At 35.1% G+C, this 10,884-nt stretch overlaps 1 long non-coding RNA gene across 1 annotated transcript; it reads right to left on the bottom strand.

Annotated features, from left to right (window-relative positions):
- Positions 1-6,139: 6,139 nt before the first annotated feature.
- On the bottom strand, positions 6,140-7,586 carry LOC129524883 (uncharacterized). The gene is made up of 3 exons (XR_008668832.2): positions 7,538-7,586; positions 6,742-6,836; positions 6,140-6,197 (listed from the first exon to the last, which is right to left on the bottom strand). It is a non-coding gene; the product is annotated as an uncharacterized lncRNA (long non-coding RNA).
- Positions 7,587-10,884: the final 3,298 nt, after the last annotated feature.

Genomic DNA, 10,884 nt, shown 5'->3' on the forward strand with positions numbered 1-10,884 from the left:
ACATATTTATTTATGGAATATCAGGCAACTATTAAAAAGACGTGTTTTAGATGTATGTGCACAAAGATTATTCATAATCTATTGAGAAAAAATGGTGGTGATGTACTACAAAAATAATTATCATTTATAAATAAAAACACTAAGTATGCATGTTTGTATATGTTCACACAAGCCTGAGAAAAGGTGTGGAAGAAAAGTGATATAGTTGTATTTTTGCTGTGCCAATTCAGAATTTCAGCATTTTAAAAAGCTTTTTAAAATAATTTTTTTAAAACTCTCAAAATTTAAAAATTCCTTCCAAGCACGTATATGAAAAGGTTTTCTTGAGTGATTGTGTTCCTCTCTTCCAGGCTTCATTAAGTCTGACTGGCAGGTTTCTTAACTTCTGTAGGGTTGTTTCTTTATCCCATGGAATCATAATATCTTATTCTGTGGTGGTTGATATAGAAATTATTAATATTATCTAGGGTGTCCAGCCAATATGCTAGAGTAAATTCATTATTTGATGTGCCTATTTATACTCTAAACACCTAATGATTATACTGAAAGTATTTTTTAAAAGAAACAATAAATATCATACCCAGATGCCTGAAGAGGTAAATCTTTCCCTGATATACAAAATGATGCATGTAGCTGAAGCCAAGGGTTTACCAAGTAGGTTTTTATTATTCTGGTGTACTCTGCTACTTCCAAGTACCACTCCCATGGGATGATGAGAACTAAGAGATCCTCTATTGGAGAAAATTCAAGAAGCTAAGTTTTGGCTTATAGGTAGATGTTGAGGTAGAGCTCCTTGCCTCAAGGAAGCTGAAAAATACTGCTTCCAAAATATGAAGTTTACGTGAAGTTGTGGGCCTAAGGAGGCAGAAGAACACAAATATATTCCTACAACAGGAAACTGAATCTCATTACTCTATTGTAATTAAAATAAATTTAAAGTTAACAATTTAAAAAGAAGAAAAACCCTCTATATTTGGGAGTTAAAAATGCGTTACTATATAAATTATGAGTTAAAAAGAAATCTCAATGGAATTTATGAAATATTTTTAATTAAATAACTAAGAAAGTACATACAACAATACTTATTGGAAGAAGTGAAAGTCATGCTTAGAAATAGCCTTCAATAGATTAAATACATTGAAAATAAACCATACGTCCAGCTAGAAAAAGTCAATAGATATATTATAGAAAATAAAAACATAAGAAATGAATGAGGTAGAAAACAAATAAATATTAATCAATGAAATAAAAACTTTCTGAATTAAATAGATAGTATATTAGAAATAAATATAGAATATATATTGTGATCATTAATGAGAAACTCAAAACCCTAAGCTGGACATTTCTATTGAAAAAATCTGCAATTCTACTAAAAATACTAACAGTTTGTGTCATGACAATGAATTAAGTAAAATTCACATGGCAAATTGTAGGGCAACGCCAAAGGTGGAGAAGGATAATATAGATTAAGGATGACTTCTCCTTCTGAATGTCAAGACTTGCTATGTTATTATAATAAATAAAGTGAGACGGTGTTGGACTAGAAGTAGGCACACAAACATAAACAGCTAGAAATATATAGATAGATAGACAGATAGATAGATAGATAGATAGATAGATAGATAGATAGATAGATATGTATATATGAAATCCACATACAACAGAGGTGGAATTATGAGTAGATTACTGACCTCTACTTATGCCCTTGTTTGCATCAAGGGCCCCTTAATGAAGTAGGAAAACTTGTGCTACTTTCCCATATGTTGAAAAGATCCAATTACTTGAAGTTTCTTTGGACAAAGAAGGAACTTTCTAGGATGTGAACTTGAGTTCTTGTCTCTGGCCAGCCTAGTTCTTATTTATAAACACCACCGTGTAAAAGCAAGGCAAGACAGCCAACCTGCATTTTCTGCCTTTCCCTTACCCTCTTCATTGGCACGTGTGGTCCCACGTCTTTCTTGGGAAGAACTGACAGTGAGGTTAGAAAAAATGGATAAGAAGACCAGTAGCGACTTTCTCCGTACATATGTTCTTTGTCTTTCTTTTCTTTCTTTCTTTTTTTTCTTTTTTTTTTTTTTTTTGAGACGGAGTCTCACTCTGTCGCCCAGGCTGGAGTGCAGTGGTGCAATCTCTGCTCACTGCAAGCTCTGCCTCCCGGGTTCACGCCATTCTCCTGCCTCAGCCTCCCGAGTAGCTGGGACTACAGGCGCCCGCCACCACGCCCAGCTGATTTTTTTTTGTATTTTTAGTAGAGACGGGGTTTCACTGCATTAGCCAGAATGGTCTCGATCTCCTGACCTCGTGATCCCCCCACCTCGGCCTCCCAAAGTGCTGGGATTACAGACGTGAGCCACCACACCTGGCCTGTTCTTTTTCTTTAAAAAAAAAAAAAATCAGAGATTCTGGGATGTGTGAGCAGTGATGAGATTGAGAAAAAACTCACACAGCTCATATTTCTAACCTCTTCTTGACTCTCATACACTAGCTCACATGATTGACACACTGACTGCAAGTTTAGCATGGTTAGAAATGAGTCTAGACATTGAAGTATAAGAACAATTTTGTCTAAAAACTAAGTCATGTTTACTTAATGATCAATTAAGGTATTGCTCAGTCTATGTGACTAACCTTCAGTACATTTCGTATATTCATGCCCTCACAGGCTTCCCTTGCTTAAACTAGACTTTACATTTTTCAGAGCACTAAAAAAAAAAAAAAAAAAAACTCCTAAAAATGTAGCTTGGTGACTAAACTATTTCCTAGTGCTACTGTGGAAAGAGGGGAGATGCTTCGGCCCTAAGTGAGTCTCATGACTGTTAAGCCTAGGAACTGATGGATTAGATCATTAGGTAAAATGCCTCTCTAAGTAAGATTTGCCAAGTTTCTAATGTTACTAATCTTTAGCGTACTGTAAAAATTGCTGTGGATTTACATGGAACAATTATTTGGAGTACAAGGAAGAAAACCTCATTACTCAGAGTTATTACTAATAATCAGCATCATTAACATTACTGGCAAGAGGGCAGTTATATGGCAAGTTACACTAGGTTAGTACCAGAGACAGAAAACAAAAAACCTTCCCCGAGGGCCGAGTCAGTGTACAATTTGCATAGACAATCTGCAGTAATGAGCTGTCTATTAAGAAGATCTGGAGCTCTGTTACCAGTCTCTTCAAAGAGGTGAATTTCCCATGAATTTAATAGTTATCTTGAAGACCTCTGAAGTTTTAGCTACCTGTAAATGGAATTGTTGCCTTTATTATTGTGGGTTTTTTGTTAAGTTAAGTGAAATTTCATTCTCAAATTGATAGTGGGAAAACTTCGAAGCTATTTAAGGGAAATGAATTGTGAGGAGAGAAAAATATAGTACAAGAGTGAGCTTTGCTCACAAACCAATGAACCAGTTCGGTTTCCAGAAAACTGCATTTTAGGTAAATTTTATTGTTTATAGGTAAGTTAGTCTGAAACCCTTAATGAGGAAGCCCAGTAACCAAGAAAGGTTGTATTTCAATTTGATGACAATCTGTAATAAAACTTGTTTTTCCCCTCCTGCCTCTCAGTAGATGAGACATTGAACTTAAACTATAATAAAAAAGTGTGTTTGGCTGTGCACCAACTATAAATGTCATTCATTAAGGTTTGATAATATAGTTTATCATTGTGATGAACTTTCTAGTTTTCTTGCTGAAACTGAATTTGAAACCTTGAAGGGTTTTCCACATTTTCTAGGACCTACGACTGATATGTCAGAAGACTTCAGTTTTGACATCTTAGCATGTACATGATCAGTTGAAAGAAAAGGATTGTACTAAACACAGAGATGTTAAGCTGAGATTAAAACCACCAAAGGCTAGTGTGTGCTCTGTGCATGATAACCATCTTAGTAAGAATCTCAAGAAAAGAATTGCCTACGTCAGAAAGATGGGTTTGATAAAATATAAATATAAGGTAAAACCAATTTGTGGGTTAATTTCAAAGAATTGTACTGTGAACTGAAAATTATCTAAAATCTCTTACTTATTGGTAATACATTTAGAAATACTGATGACATAGAGTTTTTAAGTAAAATCGTATGTAAGCAAGGCTTTTAGGAATGTGTACATATAAATATATATATTTTATTTTGCTGAGGGAATGGGATGTTTCTGTTCTTTTCTATTTAAATTGCTGTACCTAGATACTTAGTTAGATAACTATGCCAATAAAACATGTCTGCTATGTAAGAGCCCTTTTTCTAGAAAGACTTTTAAGTAATGATTCTAGTGTCAGAAAATTTGAAATGAGAAATATTCACTACATTTTCTTTCTCGGATAAACTATCCATAGATTTTCATTGGCTTTTGTTGTGCCTATGGATTTTCACTGGTGTAATATATTTCCCAGGGTTCAGAATATTAGCTTTACCATCAGATTGCTTGCTGACCTTAAATGCTTTATATTATTTTGAAATACTAATTTAGGTTTCTGACTCAAAAGAGACATGGAAACACATAGTGTTTTGGAAACTACATTGTTAGAAACCTAATGGTTGAATTCCAGATTTGTCATTTTGCCAGCCAAAAAATTGGTTTAATAATAGATCCTATCTCATACGTTTGGTTAAAGGGTGAGTTGAGATCATGCATGTAAGGTACATGACAGATAAATACAATTATTTCCGGCAATCATTAGTCTCAATAAGAAAATGATTCTCTTTTCTAAGATAGTCTAAGAAGTGGGAGGCTTCCAAACTAAGTGTCAGGACTTACCAGGTGGTAGGTGGGCCATGATATTATCAAACCCCTCAGCCCCTCTGCACATAGACTGAGGCATCCGGAGTCCCTGGATGAGTCTTGCCCATGCTGCCTTGTAATATATTCTAAATATTATCATTTCAAAAATCATTTTTCCAAAGACAGGGGTCTCTCAAGGTTACCCAGGCAGGCATTGAACTCCTGGGCTCAAATGATTCTTTTACCTCAGCCTCCTGAGTAGCTGGGACTGAAGGTGCCCATCACCACGCCTGGCCACTTTTGTGTCTTCACATGAAAGCTATTGGAAACTATTGACTAAGGAACCTCATATGATGAAATTATGCGTTGAAAAGTTGAGGTAGAAAATGGGCAGAGAAATTTTCCTACTTAAGAATTATAAATCTATAGAGATAAAAGTTTATTATGAATGCTTAGGTGTCTGGATTTCTCTTGCTGTATTATTCATCTTCTAGTTTCCTGTCTTAATAGTCACCTTTTAGTGAACCTGTTCAAATAAGGACTTCAATTAATACCCTTATTGGGGTAAATCTCTATTATCTGCTTCACTCCTTTTACACTTAATTTTGTGTGATAATTGCAAAATTTTAAAAAGGAATAGCACCCGGAGACTTTCAATGTTTTAGACTGTAAAATAAAAGCATTATTCAATCAAATGTCTGATTAGATCTATGTACTTTTTCATCAAGAATCTTAGAAATATTGTGAAATATCTTCCTTTTGGTATTTCAAAAATTTAACTAAAGCATTTAGATCTGGAAGGCAAGATGCCAGGGAAAAAGCCAAATTCCTGGATTCTAAGTCCTGCTCTGTGGTTCACATCACCTAGACCCGGATGCACTGGGGATAGGAGAATGAAATATTGACACAATTAATTCAAAATAACTAAATGTATAACTTCTAAATTATACTAAATTAACAAAATGTATAATCGTTTTTACTAGAGTCTAGTGTGCATACATTATCAAAGGTTGAGGAAGTTTTATGAGAAAAAAATCTGAAAATTGTTTTTTTTTTATTACTAGTTGAGAGGTGCTGTCATTTTTTTGGCAGATTGTCTCAGTTCAATGGGTAGAACACAGATGTTCCTTTGAAGCAGAATTAGAGAACACCTGAAATAGAAAATTTATTAGATGATATGGATCATAAAACCAATTTGCCACTATTATCATACTATTATCATTTTTTTAATGAAAATGATGGTAGAGAATTTGAAAAATGAATCATTTACATAATTTCTTCAATTAACAGTGTTTCAGTTGGTAGGTTCCTCTGTAGTCTCCATATAATTTCTTTCTTTGACCCCCATGTACTGTTGTGGGTTGATTTTTGAGTGTTTCTTTTTTAGTCAAAGAAATATAGAAAAATAGGTAATTGAATTTTTCTATGGGGGCGTCATCCTGGGCACAGCTCTTAGTCCTCTGGAGGCTCTAGAAACAATACGTTTCTGAAAGGCAGATGAAATTGTATTTTCTTGAGGATATTATACTCATGTTAGGTCTCTATCAGTTATGAAATATATTGTTGCTAGACACAAACTACATAAAAAGTGGAAAATTATACTTTGTCATCACAATAGTGTGGCAAATTTCAATTAGGCAGGAAAATAATTCTAGAAAGCTGAAATGCCAGAAATTAAAGAGATTTGCATAGTTTGTTTCTTGTCATGAGAATAAATCCTCATATATAGACACTACAGAATGGAAATCACCTATTTCCCTTCAGCTCATCTTGCATTTATAGCCTAATTGAGAATTTTAGGAATAGTCGTTTCCCTTCGATGTGGCCTGTGCTAATACTTAAATGACTGCCTCACTTTAACTTTATTTATACATGTATAATATAAATGATTTTAAGGCAATTAAAGCATTTTAAAAAGTGGGAATGTAACAATGTTGGACTCTTTCTTACAATACACGTGAATTGATTTGAAGACTTTCTCAGTCACCATTTGCTTTCTTTTCATTTGCTCAAATGGCTGTAACTATTACCCTTTCCTCATGGTTCTTGTGTTCCAGCCCTTCATTTTTCACTCCAGTGACTCTTCAGATCTTCTCAGATATCCCTACCTCTAGAAACTCCTTCCCTGTGAAAAATGGTTGAATGCATTATCTTGGAATAATTACCCCCATAATTATTGTTTACTTTTATATATTACTATTTGACTAATTGAAAAATATATTATCTCATTTACAGACTCAAAAACTATAGCTCTCTGTCTTCTTGCCTTCATATTCCCTTATGTCTTAATATTTCTCAAAACACCTTGGATCCGTTTCTATTTTTTAATGTTGCTCCTGCCCATGTTTCTAATGGTTCAAATATTTATTGGAATTTCTAAAAGCTTTCCTAAAAAACAAGGGACAGGAGTAAAACTCGATATTTTTTCCCTCATCATTTCCTCTGATTAAGACTGAGTTTAAGATGATCACTGCTCCACTCACAGTAAATGGTAGTTACTCCAGATTCTTGTACTATAGTTGAAAAAGATCCATGCTTTATTTTCTCATTAGAAGATTACTTAAGATTGTTTATCTTGTAGCCAGGGTTGTTAAAATAATGTCACTCAGTGATTAAATTGTGCAATAGCACAAGGATTAAGGGTCTAATAGCTTTTTAAAGCAATGATGGATGCTTCATTATTTTTTACTTACTTAATACATGCTAGTTTCTAATGTTGTATCTAAACTGTTCATGTTCTTAAACTGTGCATTACGTAATGCACTTCCAAACAATTCTTATTTGTCTAATTAATATACTAAGCTTACAATGTCCATCACATCCTACCTGTTTTATCTTGGGAAAGCTATTTCACCTCCTGGAAGCTGAGTTTTCACATCTACAGAAGTGAAGAGAATAATTCAGACCTTATTGTACAACTTTAAAGAAAGTGTTACTTGCAAACTTTGATGTGGATTAAAGGTGGTCATGAGCAATAGAGTGGTTTATATTTGCCCTTGAGTTGCTAAAAATGAAAGAAAAGCACATGGGGTGAAAAACAGAAAAATGATATGAATGGCTACCTGTGTTTGGTGTCTTTGGTCTTTCTTTGGCAGATCCTTTTTGGAAAGAGCACCCTTAATTAAGATTTCAATTATTTCCCCCACCCTGTGATCTCTCTAGCTTTATTATATTTGAGTGAAGGGACATGGTCTTGGGTTAGTGGAGGATGTATATTAGAGACCAAATCATATTGACCATGGTTTCTTTAGGAACTTACCTAATGTCATTTTGAAAATGCAGTAAAGTGACAGGACTGAACACACATTCAAGGCAAGAGGACAAAGGCAGGTGTGGTGAATAAGACATGGGACAAAGAAGTATATCCAATGAGTATGGTCATTAATAGTCCTTTTCAGGCTGAGTGTGGTGGCTCACAACTGTAATCCCAGCACTTTAGGAGGCCGAGGAGTCAGGATGGCTTGAGCCCCAGAGTTCAGGACCAGGCTGGGTAACATAGTGAGAACTCATTTCCGTGAAAAAATAAAATCAAATAAGTAGCTAAGCATGGTGGCACATGCCTGTAGTCTTAGCTACTTGGGAGGCTGCTGTGGGAAGATCACTTGAGCCCAGGAGGTTGAGGCTGCAGTTAGGTGTAATCATGCCACTGTACTCCAGCCTGTGTGACAGTGCAAGACCTTGTATCAAAAATAAATATATAAATAGTCCTTTTCAGTTTTCTTTTCTACACTGTGAGTCAGAATCCATTCGTGAGTCATGAAACCAATTTAATGGGTTATAAACAGAGTCTTTTCTTTACAGTAAAGAAAAATAGAATAGAAAATATCAGGGTTTTTTTTTCAGTTATGTGTGTAAGTGTGTTACATACTATAGATTGTGGTTAAATAAAAAAGAAAATCACAGTCATTTTCATCAATGTAACACATAGGACCAGAAAAGTTGCTAGGTGGGCTTGATAAGGTGAAAGCTACAGTTCGAGATGAGCACCTTGGATAGCTCCAAAATAAACTAAATAGTGGCTTTGGCCGACTGAAACTAAGGCTGTTTGATCTGAAGTTAGCTGATGTCCACAGGAATAGTACACTCTCAAGGTAGACCCATGTTAATCATAAAGTGATAGAACTAACTTTGTTTAGAGCTTTGCCTTCATCTTGGAAGTCTCCTTAGATTTATTTTCTGTGGGTAGTAATCCAAATATATCCAAGAAAATATTTAGTTCCCTAATTAAATAAATCGATACGTTGGTGTTATTCCTTGAGTTTCTTGAGTTTACCTTCAAATGGTATTGCTCTGTTCTGAAATACTCTCAGCAATCAAATTATCTGCCTAGATAACCCCCTGCCCCTGGCATAGTCCTAGTCCACTTCTAGCCATGCACATTTTAGTAAGTCAGTGAGATATTGTGTGAAAATCACTCAACTTAAAGCATACTAAAAAGGTGTTTTGTCTCAGCTCTGTTATTAGTTTTGAAACCTTGGGCTAACTACTTAAACTGCCTGAAATCACAACTTTCTTATCCATAAAATGGATTATGGATTGATAAATCCATACGTGTCTTATTTAATTTGTAGATCATTGGTGAAAGTGAGATGATGCATGTAAAAAGCATTTAGTAAAAGCTAATGATACTCAGAAACATAAAATATTATCATCTAGTCCACATATATCTTAAAATTTTATATTTTCTATTTAATTATGAAATTATTTCCCACACGATAAATTAGGTTTAGGATTATTAGGTAAGATTGCAAAATACTTTGAAACTGGACTTTCTGGTAATTTCTTTTTATTTTCCATGTCATCTCCTTCCTAGGAAATTCAACCTATTTCCCCAAAGAAAACAAGCTGTGGGGCGATTTCCTGCTTACATTTAGAAAATTATTTCTATAAGACTCTGGGATATATGATAAATAAAAACTGTGTCTAGATATTGTTAGCTCTTTCTAGTCATAACTCTGTTTCTAAAATTCTATTCTATCCACTCTTAAGATCATCTTTTGGAGTGTTGACTTGGGTTTTTCATTCTTCTTTGCTCACATGTGGCCTTAGCTCTCCCTTCCACTTTCCAAAGAACATTATGCCTGGGATCCCATTTGATTCCCTTTATGCCAGCCCCATTACTCTCTATTGCCTTTGGAAAGTCTTCCAAACTACTCTACTGTTTGCTGATGGTATCTATCATCCACCATCATGGTTTCAGTGCGTATTACTCAGGATTCTCCAGAGAAACAGAACCAATAGGAGATATCTCTATCTCTATCTCTCTCTCTATCACTATCATTTCTATCTCTATCTTAAATGAGGTTTTTATAGGGAATTGGCTTATGTGATTACAGAGGCTGAGATGTCCCAGGATCTTCTGTCTGCAAGCTGGAGACACAGGAAAGCTGGTATAATTCCAGTCTCTAAAGGCCCAAGAACTCAGAAGCACTATGGCGTAAGTCCCAGTTCAAGTCCAAAGGCAGAAGAACACTGATGTTTCAGCTCAAGTAGTCAGGCAGAGTTAATTTAACCATCCTCAGCCCTTTTATTCTATCTGAGTCCTCAACAGGTTGGATAATGCCCACCTACATTGGAGAGGGCCATCTGCTTTATTCAGTCCACCAATTCAACTGCTAATTTCTTCCAGAAATTCCCTCAGAGACATGCCCAGAAATAATGTTTATCCAGATATGTGGGCATCTCATGGCCCAGTCAAGTTGACACATAAAATTAACCAGCCTACCTGTTATTTTGCTTCCTACATTCTTTCTCTTACCCACCATAAATTAGCGTTTATAAGCATAGGAGAATATCTATTTGCTAATCCCTCCAGTTTACTGCTGTGGACAATCTGAGCACAGGCCCCCATATTTCCCTTTTAAAATAGGAGAATTTTAAAGTACAAGCATAATTTTTAGGGATACATAGTAGGTGTATATATTTATGGGGTACATGAGATATGTTGATAAGTCCTATGTGACGTACAGGATAAAAACACAGGTTTACTTCTTTTAATATCCACAGTCTCTGCATTAATCACTAAAGCTGAGGCCCTGGGCCAGGTATGAGTGCCATATTCCTTCCCATATATTTCTTCTTTTGATTAGTAGGCAATGTTCATGACTTGTTTGTTCTTCACTGTGACACACCTGATATTCTGTATAGTATTGAACTTCCTCTTTTTCCGTTTC

Source organism: Gorilla gorilla, chromosome 8 (genome assembly GCF_029281585.2).
Source record: "Gorilla gorilla gorilla isolate KB3781 chromosome 8, NHGRI_mGorGor1-v2.1_pri, whole genome shotgun sequence".
Taxonomy (NCBI): Eukaryota; Metazoa; Chordata; class Mammalia; order Primates; family Hominidae; genus Gorilla; species Gorilla gorilla.